The sequence below is a fragment of the Heterocephalus glaber genome, unplaced genomic scaffold (assembly GCF_053883595.1).
Source record: "Heterocephalus glaber isolate CG9 unplaced genomic scaffold, H.glaber_assembly_v1.0 deba00000122, whole genome shotgun sequence".
In the NCBI taxonomy this organism is placed as follows: domain Eukaryota; kingdom Metazoa; phylum Chordata; class Mammalia; order Rodentia; family Bathyergidae; genus Heterocephalus; species Heterocephalus glaber.
Genome location: NW_028258138.1, coordinates 50,945,535 through 50,961,976, shown reverse-complemented (window position 1 = coordinate 50,961,976; position 16,442 = coordinate 50,945,535). Strand labels below are relative to the sequence as shown.

Sequence of the window (16,442 nt, the reverse complement as noted above, 5' to 3'; positions counted from 1 at the left end):
TCCGTTTCCCGTAAAATGTCCAGGATGAAGCAATACGCCCTCCGCCCTCGCCCCGCCAGCCAGGCTCCTCCCAGACCGGCCGGTTGTTTTCCTGTCCTTCACCCGGAAACCCCGGCTGAGCGCAGCCTACTCCCCACCCAGATCCCGGCGGGAGATGCGGGCCAGCCCCGACCTCGGAGCGCCCGGGAAGTCGGCGGCGGCCGGGTCGAGGGCTCTGGGGCTTGGCGGGAGGTCGCGCTGGGGACGGCTCGGCCCGGCCCGGCCCGGATGGCGGGACCCGGGCGGTGTGCGCCCCGCCCGCCCCGGCGAGCTCCCCTGCCGGAGCCCAGGCGTCTCCTCCGGTAGCTCGGAGCAGTTCCCCTCCTCCAAGTGAAAACCGAGTGAGCATTTGCCTGCGTTCTTTTAGGAAAGGTGCCAGATCCAAAGGGATGGATGGTTAAGCATGTTTCTGTGCGAAGATTATCTGAGCCACCACAAATATTCTTTATTTGGTGCAGCTCCAGGAAAAAAATAAAAGCAATGCCCATATTTTTGAATCCTTCGATACTAGAATAAAGCCATGTTAGCAAAATGATAAACACCCATATATATATATATATATATATATATATATATATATATATATATATATATATATGTAAAGTTTTAAAATTCTGCATAGCTTTACGTTGTGCCTGATAAACACACGAATGTTGGTGTTTCCACTCTTGAATACTTTTTTCCAATGGGTTTATACAACTATTCAAGTTCAACTAGAAAAAAATAGCGTTTAGGTCAAAAATATAAATGATTAATTAAATCTGACCTTTCAAGTACATTATAACTGTTAGGAATGGTAAGTACACACATGCTACATTAACAGAAGCTGATTATGATTAAACATTACAAGGGATACAAAGTTCAGTGAGTGGCCTTAAGAGAGGCCTTACATGTCTGGTACAGAAGGGTGATCAAGAGGAAAGTTTACAAAGGAGGTGATATTTGAGATAGGCCTTAAAGGATGGCTGGGATTTCAGCTTGCAGCTTTATTGTTAGAGGGAACAGCATGAGCGAAGAATGAAGTCAGATAAGAGTTTAGGGACCCTTTAAAGGGTTGTCAAAGGGATGATGATGACATTAATTGTGAACTATAATTTGGTGCCTTCCGGTGAAGCACTTCTAAGGGCCAGCTGGAGCACTGGAATTTTACTTAATAAACATTGAGAAAACATGAGAGAATTTTAAGCAGGCAAAATTAATCTGGAAGCAGTTTAGAGAAGGTTGTACTAAGGGGCCTGGAAACTGGAAACCTAAGAACCACTGCAGTGGCCCAGGAGAAAACTGACCTTAACTGAAGCTGAAACAGTGGCAAAGGAGAAAGTAAATGAAAAGAAAGCAGCACTGGCAGCACTGCTAGAGTGGAATCCACATGTCGGCTTGGCTGGCACCGGGGAAAGAGTCACCAGCCCACGCACCCACACTGGTGCCATGACCAGGTGAACAGGGGCACCAGCTTCAGATCAAAAGAAAATCAGCAGAAGCAGAATGTTTGAGTCCCAGAAAGGGGAGGACTCAGTGAGCTTGGAATTGTTACTAAGTATTAATAGGTGGTATTGGACCAAGGTAAGATTCTTCCAAAGTATTTCCTTGTTCTCATGAATGTATTGCCCTGAAACTTCTTGCTGCCTCTCGATCCACCTAATGTTTTTAATAACATAAATAAATAAATAGGGAACAACAAATACAAGGCTTCAGTAATTGAAATTCCTCAGAAACCAAAATTACTTTAAAATGCTCCAAATGAGATGTTAGTATAATGTTTACTTTTCTATGTCAACTTGACTGGCTTACAGGATCCTCAGATTGCTGGTAAAACGTTGTCGTTTAGTGGTGTGTCTGTGAGTGTTTCTGGAAGAGATTAGCGTCTGAATCTAGACTAAAACAGATCCCTTCACCAATGATAGGCAAGCACTATCCAGAAAGAAACAAAAAGGCAGGAAAGAAACAAAAAGGCAGAGATGCTCTTCTTGAGCTAGGTTATTGATCTCCCACTGGAAATCTGACATCAGCACTCTTGATTCTTGGGCCTTCAGACTCCAATCAGGCTTAGGCCATCAGCTCCCCTGGTTCTCAAGTTTGGACTAAAATTACAACACTGGCTATTCTGGTTCTCCAGTTTGCACACTGCTGATGATAGGACTTCCTGGCCTTCATAATTTCATCAGCCAATCCTTCATAATATACATACAGAGGAATAGGTATTTGTTAACACTTTTATTTAAAATAGTTTGCTTCATTTAAATGTCAAAATATAAACTCAGTTTGGTCTGTTAGGCTAAATGATATGACACTGGCATTGTTCTAATCGAATATGATCAAATAATTACTCTGGGGGAAGCCACCAGGTCATAAGAACACTGTATAGACACTGCATAGGCCAATGGCCAACACCAACCTGCCAGCCTGTTGAATGAGCAACTTTGAAAGCAGAACCTCTAGCCCCCTATCAGGTCTTCAGATCATTCAGCCCTGGCCAACATCTGGACCATAGGTAACCTCATGAGAGACCTTGAACTGCAACACTCAAAGCCACTTCCAGATTCTCAAAAAATGAGATTTTGTCCTATGTCACCAGAGGTGATGAGAGATTAAAATTATCTAGCACTAGAGCCTCATCTTTTGCTCTAAAAGGGAAGATTAGATCTGGTCACGGTAGCTGGTGCCTATAAACCCAGCTATTGGAGACTGAGGCAGGAGGAATGCAAGTTTGGTGCCAGTCTAGGCAACTTAGCAAGACTGTCTCAAAATTATTAAAATTATTTTTTTTAAAGGCTTGGGAGAATGTAACTCAATGCAAGGCCCTGGGATCAATCCCAACACCATACACACATATAAATAGGGAGAATAGAAGACTTGTTTCTTTAAGGCTCAAATGTACTGTCTACATCTCAAAACACTGGGAAAAAAAATGACTTTAGAGAATTCAGTAACTCACAAAAAGGATAAATCTATTCCGAAGTGCCTAGAAGAAAGTGTTTAAAAGGAATAAAAATATGGCAGTGCTATCTTTCCCTTATCTTTCCCTAGCATTATAGATGTTAATAATTTACTTTATTGTGTTTTATACAATAGAACATTTTGATAGTTTTATGATCCCAGTTATGTTGTAACACCGTTTTGAAACCAATAATTCAGAGTTCTAAAAAAGATGGAATTTTTAAAATGTAATCGTAATAAACTTTTGAAAGCCAAAAAAATTATTTAGAACAGATTTTCACACTTGAAATGAAAATGCCAGTATAGGGCCAGGGATTTAGCTCAGTGGTTTTGCCGCCTGCTGTGCAAGCGCAAGGACCCAAGTTTGATCCTTGGTACCAAAAAAAAAAAAAAAAAAAAAAGAAAATGCCAGTATTTTACAGAGTGAGTTATTCTTCTGCATTGGCTGAAGATGTGAACATCATACGTGAAAATCCAATAAAGCTTGGTAGCTTATTTTGCTGAAAACTTTCTAGATGAAAAGTCATCAAAAGAAATCTCAGCACTACCACTTTCCAATGATACAGTATCTCACTAACAAAGATTCAGGCAGGCATAGTGGCTCACACCTGTAACCCCAGCACTATGAGGCTGAAGTAGGAGGATCCTAAGTTTGAGCTCAGTTTAGGCAATTCAACAACTTACTGAGACCTTAGCAAGACCCTGTCTGAAAATAAAAAAGGGGTTGGAATGTAGCTCAGACAGCCCTTGGTTGAATCCTCAGCTTCACAAAAATAAATAAATAAAATCAATTGAAGAATTCACTGTAAACTGATCCTGTCTGCAGAATTACACTTTGGCCTTGAGAACAAATCTACAGACTGTACAAACATATTTACCTGGTATCAGTACCAGCTAATTATCAAATATCTTGTGTATGAGTGCTTGAGAGCAAACACAAATGGTCCTGAAACATTCAAAGTATACACTCACTTACTAAAATCTCATCATTTATCCTAGAATGATGTGTTGACATTTGTGAAGAAAGTACAAAAGCAATGGTTGGTAAAACTGCTAGTGCCTTAAAACAAATCAAAACAGGCAACAAAATGCGGTAATAATCACTATACTATTCAACCCCACCTACTTAAGGAAATTTTAAAAAAATTTTAAAAAACAGTTTTAATTAAGGAAGTCTTAGATGAGCCAATAATATCCATTCATTTTATTAAATCTTGACCTTTGATCTTTTTAATATTCTATATAACAAAATGGGAAATACATATAGAAGTCTGTGTTGTGTCCTGAAGTATGACTGTCTCAAGAAAAAGCACTTATCTATTAGACTGAACATATGAGTCAGCCATTTGTTCTAATCAAACATTAAACTGAGCAGAACTAACCACTGATTGTCATCCAACACAGACTGTGGTATTTGTCAGATTTTTTTTTTTTTTTTTTTGAGTAAAGTAAGCCTGTTAGGTCAAGGAAAAAAACTATTAATATTCATTATCAGAGCCCAGCATGGTGGTGCAAGCATGTAATCCCAGCATTTAGGAGGCTGAGGCAGGAAAATCGCTGTGAGTTTGAGGCCACATATTGAGTTGCATAGTGGTTCAAGGCCAGGCTGAACTACATAGTGAGACCCTGTCTCCCCCCAAAAACTCATTGTCAGTGATAAAATTCAAATGTTCAAGTAAAAAAATTAAATTTTGGGAGACTTCTGTCAGATACTCTGTGCTTGATAGCTTCCCAATACTTGAAGGCTTTTTTGAAGAAGCCAGTGCTGATGTTGTTCACAAATGTGATTGTTTGATAGTATATAATGAAATCTGGCATCATTTGGAAAATTTATATAACTCAGTTACTTAACATTTTCCAAAAGAAGAATGCAAGGGCTGGGCGTGGTGGTTCACACTTGTAATCCCAGCACTCAGGAGGTTGAGACAGGAGGATAAGTGTGAATTCAAGGCCAGCCTGCACTACATAGCAAGACCCTGTCTCCAAAAACAACAACAGGGCCGGGGATTATAGCTCAGTGGTTCCAGTGCCTGCCGGGCAAGCACAAGGTCCGGATTTTGACCCCCGGTACCAAAAAACAAAACAAAACAGAAAAAAGGCCTTACAAAATCACACATAAGTAAAAGGTCCAATTTAAGTGCAAGAGACTAATGGATTTTTAATGGATCAGAATATGAAAAGATCAATGACGTGTTTTCAGATTCTACACTACATCTATCCTTTAAATGACTACAACTTGTGTTAGGATACAGTGGCCCCCATCCCCAAACTCCCTACATCTGCAGTTTCACTTTCTGCAGGTTTAGTTATCAACAAACCTCACTCTGAAAATACTACTTGGAAAATTCCAGACATAAAAAATTCATAAGCTTTAAATTGCATACTATTCTGAGTACAATAGTATGTGAAATCTCAACCAGCCCTCCCATCCTGGATATGAATCATCCTCTTACCCACTGTAACCACACAGTACATGGCATCACTAACCATCTGGGTTATCATTTTGACTGTTAACCTTTACGTAACTGTCTAGCACTGTGTCCCAAGGCCCATGTCATCCCCCTCACTTCATCTCATCACACTGCATCAGTTAAATGTTAAAAGTGTTAAATGTTGGCCGGGGATTTAGCTCAATGGTTCCGGTGCCAGCCTTACAAGTGCAAGGTCCAGAGTTCGATGCCGGTACCAAAAAAAAAGTGTTAAATGTTATGTGCTAAATGGCACTGCATCATTTAACATCATCACAAAAAGAGTTAATACAGATCAATAAGATATTTCAAAACACAGACCACATTCATATAACTTATCTTACATACATTATTATAATTGCTCTGTTATTATGTATTATTAATCTCTTACTGCACTTCATAATAAATTAAATGTTACTATAGGTATGTGTGCACAGGAAAAACATAGTATATATAGGATTCTAGACTACCTTGTAGCTTCATGCACCCACTTGAGGTCTCAGAATGTATCCCCCAAAGATAAGGGGAGGTTACTGTAGTAATCTTAAAGAAAAATAGCCAAATTATCTGAAAAGACTATTAAAATATTTCCTCCTTTCCAACTACTTATCTGTATAAAGCAGGATTATTTTCAGATACGTTACCAAAACAACATCTTCCAACAAGTAAAATGTAGAAGCAGATATGAATATCTTCTGTAAAGCCAGACATTAAGAGATTTGCAAAAATGCAAAATAATGCTGTTTTCCTTACTAAATGCTTTATCTTCTGGTTTAATAAATATAAGGTTTCTAAATAATAGTAAATATTTTAATAGTTTTTAATGATAGAATTGAGGCAATGACATATTGTTCACCTCAACAGTACCAGACCAGACTAATAATTGTTAGACATTTGATTCTGGAAACTTCCTCTCTTCCTCATCTCTATTTCCACTGCCCAAGACAAAAGAAAAGGTTACATTTGAAAGACAGGTGGAACTGAACCTTCTTTCTCATTAGTATACAAACAGGGTATGGTACTTGTAAATGTTCAGTATACAGCTGCCTAAAAAACAGGCTGATTGGAATGATCTATATGATGATTGTTTTCCAAAACTTTATATTCATCAAACAAAAAACCCAAAACTTTCCTATTAATAATTTCCTTTTTCCTCCGGGGATTTAGCTCAGTGACACCATGCCTGCCTCACAAACACAAGGTCCTGAGTTTGATCCCCGGTACCAATAATAATAATAATAATAATAGTAGTAATAATTTCCTTTTTCCTTACTTTTTAAACACAGGTAACATATGTCTGTCAAACTAGATGAAGGATAAGAATATAATTTCATTTCTTATATAAGGGTATGAATACCTTACATGCCACATTTTTAGATGAATTTCAATTCTAAAACATTTATTTTTTATATAAATAATCTATCTAAAACTTTTAATTTGGAATTTAGAACTTGAGGGGTTTGGTTTGTGTTTAGTTTTGTTTTGTCTTTTACATTAGTCTATGGATTTATTTTGAATGTCTATAAACAAGGGCAATAGGATGTACCAAGAAGACTATAAAAATGTTCAAGAACTGAGAAAGAGAAATCAGCCTAGATTATGTGCAAAGCAAACATCATCATCAATGAAATAATAAAAATTTATAGACCCACAATATAATAGAAACATTGATATACTGTTAATGTTAGTAACAATAACTACCACTATTAGGGGCTGGGGATTTAGCTCAGTGGTTCCACCTCCTGCCTCGAAAGTGCAAGGTCCCAAGTTTGATCCCCAGTATCAAAAAAAAAAAAAAAAAAACCTACCACTATTCAAAATCCACCATGTACTGAAGAGATAATCAATGGAAGAATGGTCAAAGATTGAAGTTATGCAATCTTGCCAACTATATCCAGTACTAGCAAATAAAACTAATATTTATAACCATGAAAGGGAAAAGTTGTACAGCTGAAAGGATAATATAATAGACTAATTAATGAAGAAATCTGAACCCTCATTATTAAAAGACTATGCAAATTTAAAACTAACTAAATGACACTTCTTCATTTAAACAATCACCTCCCCTCTCCCAAAGCTGCTTCTGCTTATATATTCAGGATACTTTAGGCCAGGATGGCAACAATAGTCTGCAGAACAAATCCAGCTTATTGCAAAACCTGTCACCTAAGAGTGGTTTTTACCTTTTCAAATGATTACATAAGTGCCTACATAATATTCTCCATCCTGTCTCCTGTCCCACTAAACCTGAAGTATTTACTATTTGGTCCACTACAGAAAATATTTACCAACCTTGCTTCAAGCAAGTCTTTAGAAGTACTTTAATATCATGGCTTTGAAATACGCAAACCCAGTTCTAGCAATTATCAGCTATGTGAATTTAGGCCAGTCCCTTAATCTCTCAGTTTACTCACCTATAAATTGAGACACATTAGTATCTAAATCAAACTTCTAAGATTACATAAAATAATGTACAATGTATGTAATGTACTTGACACATTCTAGAAACATAATAAACATTAATTACCTTCTGTGGTGGATTAACTAATGGTCAACTTGGAAGGCCCAGCTGAACTGAATCACTATGGTTTGGGCATGGAAGACCCACCTGAGGATTGTTGCCAACAGCATAAATAGAGAACCAGACAGAAAGATAGTTGGCTGTTGATTTTCTTTTTTTTTGGTACTGGGGATCGAACTCGGGTCTTTGGGCTTGCGCACCAGGCGGCGAAATCACTGAGCTAAATCCCCAGCCTTTGGCTATTGATTTTCTAAGAGAAGCTTATTGCCGTTGGTTTTCCTGATGCAAACTTGGCCATTCTCCTCAGAGGAGGAACTCGGGGCCTCTCTGTCACTGGGAATGCCTGCTGTTCTCCTCAGGGGACCTCTGATCTTCACTGTGAGCATCACTTCCTGGCTCCAGTGTAGATCCCTCATCCTGGTATCACAAATCCTCCACCCCACCAGCACAGGTTTTCTGGCTTCCACCACTGGCCTTTAGACCTTCTTGGTGCAGATCCTCAATACGGACAAGCATGAGACATTGCTGTGGGCTCTAAATCGGTGGTTGGACTTGAGGAGGACATTGCCTTGGACTTTAGGCCTTCAGCTGGTGTGTGTGCAGGACACTGCTGTGGGATCTAGCCCCTTGGCTGTATTCTTTGGGTCTCTAGTGTGCAGTTAGATCTCTTGCACTCCTCTGCATTTGACTTTTTGGGTGACTATTATAAAATGATCCTATAAATTATGTGTCCTGTATTAAATCTATTTCCCTTGCAAATCCTGACCACAACACGTTCTCACTCCCATAAATTATTGCAACCACTGAGTAACTCTTCCCTCTATTTGTGTGTCTACAGCTGGGAGAAGCTGCAGATACAGATTATAAGCTGGGTAAAAACCTGTTAGTCATACATTGTGTCTCCAGAACATTTTTCCCCCAGAGCACTTTCACATTTGTGTGATCTAACTAGTTATGAAGGAATCCAATATATTTGAAAATATCATAACTGTTGAATTTATGTCAGAAAAATTTCTAAAGATGCACTAAATTGGCTATGAGGTTCAGTAAACAGGTTCTCCTGTTAACATCTTTCCATTTTCCTCTATTTCCAATTAGCATGTTCAAAATTTCATCTCAATCTTATTCTGGATTTTACCAGCATGTCCTGTTACCTTACAGCGTGCCCTCTTTTTGTCATCCTATATCATCCTATGCAGTGTTAAACTTTCATAAAATTCTAATAGAGTCTGGAAAAACAGAAAACAATCCTATAGTAAAGAGCAGAGGACAGGCCAAGTGTGGTGGCACACACCTGTAATCCTAGCACTCAGGAGGCTGAGGAAGGAGGATTGCCATGAGTTCGAGGCCAGCCTGAGCTACATAGTGAGTACAAGGCCAGCCTTAACTACATAATGAGACTCTGTCTCCAAAAAAAAAAAAAAGTCAGAGGACAGAAACAAAGTCATCTTTTAGCTTTTTGTATTCAAAACTCTCAGAACCCTTGTTCAGTGACTTTCCCAGAATACCCAACCAGAGTATGCCCATGAGAAAGGTGCCCTATGGCTACTATGATTCAAAATGATCTGTGGCACTTAATAAAAACTTCCCCAGTGGTTCTGATAGGGCTTTAAGGAGAAATTCCCACCTTTTGGAGAACCTGTTTTAAGTTACCTTACCCAATAATCTTAGTGGTATTTATACCACTCAAACAACTGAAAGAGAGAAGTTAGGCACAATAAGAGCCTTTCCCTATATGAAATACAAGTTTAAGGTAAATACAGATTTCCCTTTCATTATGACTCCTTAGAAGGTGGAGTTGGTTTAAATGCCTGTCCTACTGAAGGTTGTTTCCTGACAACCTCATCACACAATCCCGTAACCAGCAGCCCTCCTGGGGAGAAGTACGGAGCGAGGTGATGACCAAGCTTCCCGTGTTTGGATGGCTGACTGGCACCCATGCAGATTAGCAAAATGCTTCAGTTTTTAAAAAGAGTCATATCAGGGCCGGGGATTTAGATCAGTGGTGCCACTGCCTGCCTCACAAGCACAAGGTCCTGAGTTCAATGCCCAGTATGGCAAAAAAAAAAAAAAAAATTAGTCATATCTGCTTTCTCATAAAGAATGCTATAGCAGAGGAAAAACTAGGTGATCTTGATCTGGGGGAGCCAGAAGAGAAAACACAAATAGAAACAAAACTAAGTTTTTAGGTGGCCATTTCAAGATTCTCAAATCATGTGCCCATGTGTTCATTTATCAAAATACATTTTTTGCCAAAAACACTGGTATACAACTATAATCCCAACTACGTGAGAGTCTGTGGAGGTGAGTCACATGTTCAAGGCCAGCCTGGGCAATTTAGCAAGACCCTCATTTCAGAATAAAAAGTAAAAAGGGCTACGGATGTAACTCAGTGATAGAATTCCCCTAGGTTCCATCCTCAGTACTGACCAAAAAATGGCATTTGTTAATTCTATTTCAAGGAAAGATTTTTAAAAACCCACAATCTAATTACAGTATCAATTTATAGATTCTATTAATCACAAAAAATTCACCTATTCACAGATTCATTCAATAAGTGTTCACAGGCACCTACAATGCTCTGGACACTCTTCCAGCAGTATAGTGCTGGACAAAAAGGCAGTCTGTGCCCTTCTGGAGCCTACATTCTATGGCAAAGACAGAAAAGAATCAAGTAACTATCAAATACAACACCGGGCCGGGGATTTAGCTCAGTGGTGCCGCCGCCTGCATCACAAGAACAAGGTCCCGAGTTCGATCCCCGGTACAAAAAAGCAAAAAACAAATACAATGCCAAGTAGTGATGATAAGCTCTAAAGAGAAACAAACGAAGAAAGCCAGAGCTGCTATCTTGGATAAATCCTAGAAAGCCTCTCTACCACCTTCCAAACCTAAGTGACAATAAAGCAGTTTGAGACCTGAGAATTCTTGGCCCCCACCCTTTATGAATTCTGATCAGTGTTACCTACTCCCAGGCTCAACTTTAATCTGGCTGGAGACTCCAGATTCCCATCTCTTCCTCTGGCCTTTTCTCTAAATTCTAATTCCATGTTGCCCAAAGTGTAATTCCCACATCTAAAACCAAACTTTACATATTCCCTCTTTGCCCCTGAAACCCCATCAAAAAACTTACCTTCACTTTTCCAGGAGCCTCCAAAGGACAAGATTTGACTCTCTCTGTTCCTTCATTCTACTCTAGAAAAATCCTAACAGTTCCTTCTCCACAGTGGATTCATCCACTTTTTAACATTCATTCTCATTATTACTGCATTGAGGACCATCTACAATTGGGGAAAACATTTCTCCTGCTCCACCACCTGGACGCTATGACCTCACATATCAAAACTAAACCCTGGGGCTGGGGATGTAGCTCAGTGGTTTCGCCGCCTGTCTCGAAAGGGGAAGGTCCCAAGTTCAATCCCTGGTACCAAAAGAAAAAAAAAAACTAAACCCTTACGTCTGGCTTTTACATCATCTAAAATCCAGCCATGTCAACCGATTAGTTATAGACTACGTACACGCCCCCCCCCAAAAAAAATCATATGTTGAAGTCATAACCCCCAATTCCTCAGAATGTGACTATAGTTGGAAACAGGACCTTTAAAGAAGAAATTAAGTTCAAATGAGGCTTAGAGTGAGCCCTAATCCAGTCTGTTTGGTGTCAAACCAAGAGGAAGAGACACCAGGGATGCATATAGAGAGAAAAGGCCACGTAAGGGTTGGGGATGTAGCTCAGAGGTACAACATTTGCCTAACATGTGTGAGGCCCTGGGTTCAATCCCAAGTACCATAAAAAAAGAAAAGACCATGTGAGGACACAGTGGGAAGGTGGCTGTGTGCAAGTCAAGGAGCAAGGCCTCATGAGAAATTAAACCTGCTAGCTCCTTGATTTTGGGCTGCCAGTCTCTCAAGCTGTAAAAAAATAAATTATTGTTTAAAACCACCCAGTTGAGGGTGTTGTGTTATGGCAGCCCTAGCAAACTAACCCACAACTCCATGTACTCCCCATCTATTATTCCTCAAAAGGAAGTTCTTATGAATAATCTTTGAAAACAGCATATTAATTCTTTTTTAGTGTATTTATTTTTGTGGGACTGGGGACTGAACCCATGGTCTTAGCACTGAGCTACATCCCAGCCTTTTTTCATTTTTAATTTTGAGACTGAGTCTTGCTAAGTTGCTCATGGTGGGCTCAAGCTTGCAATCCTCTGACTTCAGCTTCTCAAAGTGCTGGGACTACAGGCATGTCCCACCATGCCCTACTAAAACAGCTCATTAATTCTTGCACAAACTTTTATCAAAGCTATTATTCCTGACTATAACATTCTTCATCCCTTTCTTAAAAACAAGGCTTCTGTGTTCTCTGTTTTTGTTTTGCAGTGTTGGGATGGCATGTGCTACGCAAGTGCTCTGAGCTACACCCCTATTGAGACAAAGTCTTGCTCCATTGCCCAGGTTGGCCTTCAACTTTCACCTTCCAGCTTCAGCCTCCTGAGTAGGTGGGATTATAGGTGTGCACCACGACTCCCAGGTAAACATAGGGTTTTGAAGTCAAGCAACCTTGGGTTCACATTCCAGCTCTTTCTTTATAATCACCTAACTTTAATTTCTCTAAGACTTTATTCTCATTCTAAAAAATGGTATTTTAACTGCAGTATAGGTTAGTTTAGAAGAGGTAGTGAACATGACAAGCCTAGCACAAATCCTGGCATATACATAGTATACACCCAATGATGATAGTTATAATTACTATCCATTTTTCAAAACTTGTTTAATATGTGATTGTTAAGTATTAAGGCATCTTTGTGCCACCAATCCAACTTGAACTGAACATAGGAGAAGGGAATCATAGAATCAAGAATGGAACCCTACCTTACTGGGCCTTGATATCACCTGAGAACACTGGAAAGTAGATGTGATAAACTGGGGAGAGATATTCAGAGTTTCTGAACATGGTCAAAACATGACAAGAGGCCCCAGTGTATACGTAGGTGAAGGACATACCTCTGGGACAGCTGAGGTAGCAAGTCATGAACAACTGAACTATAGTTGTGCCCATAAGAATAGAAAGGGGGAGATCATTTAGAGAAATATTTCCAACATATAGTTTATAACAGTGGTGGCGAACTTATAGCATACATGCCACAGAGGGCTGATTGTATCACTTAAAGCTCTAAAAATCACCATCGCTGATCTATAGGATGGGCCACAGACTGAAAACAGAAAGAAGGAAAGTCAGAGGTAACTCCAAGGCCGGAGACTGATAGAGTGGGAGCACCACAAAGAGAAAAAAGGAAGGCATGAGATTGATTTTAACCTGTACATCTGCTTCTCTGTTCTGCTTTTTCTTCCACATTGCACCTTTATCTGTAGTCTGGTTGAGGCAGTCTCTGAGCCCTTTTCATCAAAAAAAAAAACCCTTAGAAGGGATTTAAAAATCAATTCCCACAGAGGAATGGGATAAAATAAAATAAAATTTATTTTTAATAAATCAATTCTCACTAAGGCATAAGTGGAAACTTTTCCTAAAGATATGGATTTTAAGCAGCAGGCTCTTAAAAAAATGAATTACTGTACCATGAGATCTGGAGCATTGACAGACATAACAGAGGATAGGGTGGAGAGGGCATGTCCTTTAGCATGATGATCACCACACAGTCACCTCCTGTCTGTTACAAACACTGGCTGATGGGCCAGGGATTTACCTCAGTGGTTTTGCCACCTGCTGCACAAGTGCAAGGACCCGAGTTTGATCCCTGGTACCAAAAAAAAAAAAAAGCGCACAAACACTGGCTGCTGTTTGTCACTGTGTCCTAGATTTTTAATTAGAATTGTTTAAGGATCCTTTTCTTATCTTAATTCTAAATCCTGTTCAACACCATACGCAAACAAACAAAATTGTTTTCATTAACAGTTTAAAAGATTTTAAAAACCATTAGCATGGAGCAGCAGGGTTTGGAGGGTCCTACTGCACTCACCTCTGCAATCTTTTAGATGATCTGAGTTCGTGCATCATGCTACTAGAGATCCCAAAGGTTTACTCAGCAGCCTGGCCTAATCATCACTCTTAGTTTCCTCCAACTCTTGCCTTGTACCTCAAGTTAAACTCACCTTCTTTGCCCTTAGCAGAGATAGAACATAGAAGGTCCCTATTGCCTTCATAATAACTTCTCACAGCTATTATGATTAGAAAAGGAATCAATGCTTCATTTTTTTTTTTTGGCCATTATGAATTATTTAGAGGAGGGTAAAAATTAGAACTTGCCCAAATCCTATCCTCATGGTGTTCTCAGTTCATCTGATTTTTTTTCTCCCCCCTTTGGTACCGGGAATCTAACTCAGGTCCTTGGGCTTGTGCAGCAGGTGGCGAAGCCTCTGAGCTAAATCCCCGGCCCTCTCAATTCATCCTCTGAAACAAGGCCTAATCACCACATATCTGAGTGAACTTTGTAGTTCTAGCCCTCCTATAGTTCTGACCCTTCTAAATATCCCTACGTAACCTTCAAATGTGTAATTTTATGGCAAGTGGTATAAATGTACAAAAGGTTTTGCCCCATATGGAACCAAAGTACATTAGCCAATGATTCTCTTAGGAATTATTTACTAGTTTCTAAGTGTGTGCATTATAGTATGTAGACATGCAAGGCTGAGTGTGTAGGAAGGTTGTTTTGCTTCAATCCTTGTGATGCTGAATCACTCACCAGATTACTCTGAACTTTGTATCATTTTCTGTATTATATTCATGGTGCATATGCTTATTCACAGCACTCTGTCAAACACTGCACAAACTGAGTTTTAAAAACATAGTCATTGTACAGCCATTGTGGAAAACAGGATTGCAGTTCCTCAAAAGATTAGACACAGAATTATCTTATGATCCAACAATTTGACTTCTAGTTATATAGCCGAAGTCCTGAAAGCAAAGTCTCAAACAGATACTTGTACATACATGTTTATAGCATTATTCATGATAGCCAAACATAGAAGCAATTCAAGTATTCATCAATAGATGGATAAATGAAATAAGGTACATATGTGTACACAAACAGTGGAATATTATTCAGCCTTAAAAAGGAAATGCTGGCCTATACTTACAATATTAATGAACTTTGAAAATATTACGCTATTGAAATAAACCACTCATAAAAGGACAAATATATGATTCAACTTATATAAAGAACCTAGAGTAATAAATTCATAGAGACAAAAATAAAATGGCAGTTGCCAGGGACTGGGGGAAGATGAATGGGGAGTTATTGCCTAGTAGATACAGAAAGTATGGGAAGATAAAAAATTCTGCAAACAAAAAGTGATAATAGTTGTGCAATAACATAAAAGGATTTATGCTAATAAACCACAGACTTAAAAATAGTTAAGATGGTAACTTTTTTTTATGTACATTTTACAATTTCTAAAATATTTAAAACATTTAAGGATATAACAGAACAACAGAAATAAAGAAATATGAAAAAAAAGAAATCATTCTTTCTCTAGAAGCCAGAACTTTTAAAATTCATGGTAATGATGCAGACACAAAGAAGGAACAAACCAGAGGGAAAAACTTTGGACCTCAAGCGAATAGGTGCATTTTACATTTACAGCATTGTGTCTCAATCATTCACTATCATGCCCCCCACCATGAAACTTTTTCCACTTTTTTTTTTTTTTGCTGTGCTGGGGATTGAATGCAGGGCTTCATGCATGGGAGACAAGTGCTCTTCCACCAAGCTACATTTGCAGCCCTTTTTATTTTTTATTTTGAGACAAGGTCTTGCTAAGTTGCAAGGCTGTCCTTTAACTTGTGGTCCTCCTGCTTCAGCCTTCCAAATAACTGAGATTATAGGTGTACGAGGCCATGCCTGGATACTCTTTTCTTCCCCCTACCCCCATACATCCTTCGAAAAAGTTTAATATTGCAGATATGCTGTATATCTGTTTATGTAGACTCATAAACCATTGCAAAGCCATAAACCAATGTACAATCTAATATCCCCCAAAAAACCAGTATTTGCCCTTTGGGGTGATGACATCACTCTCTCTGAGAATCCATGATTTATAATATTAGCCACTCTACAAAATGAGTGCTACTCAAATAACAGATTTGAAACAATCGGAAGACTGGGGTGTGCATATACTATTCAATGCTAGAATGTCTCTTGAAGTCTTACATGCCATCATTACTTTCTCCAAATATTAAATGTTTAACAGAATTTTAATAAGTTTAATTCAGATATTTAGTTATCAGATATAGATAATGTAGCATTATCATCAGTTTAATATAACCATGACAAAATTTATTTCCACACATGGCAAAACGATGTACATAGGTTTTATAGAAAAACTACACGATTTTTCTTATTAACAGACATGTAAGGTGCCTTGTAACTTTGCTATTCAATATGGACCTTGGGCCAGCAATATCAGAATCACGCAGGAGCTGGATTAAAAGCCAAAAGCACAAGCTCCATGCCAGCCCT

The 16,442-nt window shown here is 38.9% G+C and overlaps 1 protein-coding gene and 1 long non-coding RNA gene across 2 annotated transcripts in view; one reads left to right on the top strand and one right to left on the bottom strand.

The window, feature by feature from the left end:
- Nfkbiz (NFKB inhibitor zeta) overlaps positions 1-16,442 on the bottom strand; it is a 36,256-nt gene that overhangs the window by 11,665 nt on the left and 8,149 nt on the right. The gene's annotated exons all lie outside the window — the stretch shown is intronic.
- The window catches only part of LOC110344529 (uncharacterized), a 35,024-nt gene continuing 19,227 nt past the window's right edge, over positions 646-16,442 (top strand). The window contains exons 1-2 of the long non-coding RNA XR_002387135.2: positions 646-1,602; positions 12,346-12,496. This is a non-coding gene — a long non-coding RNA (uncharacterized LOC110344529). The remainder of the gene's footprint in view (positions 1,603-12,345; positions 12,497-16,442) is intronic.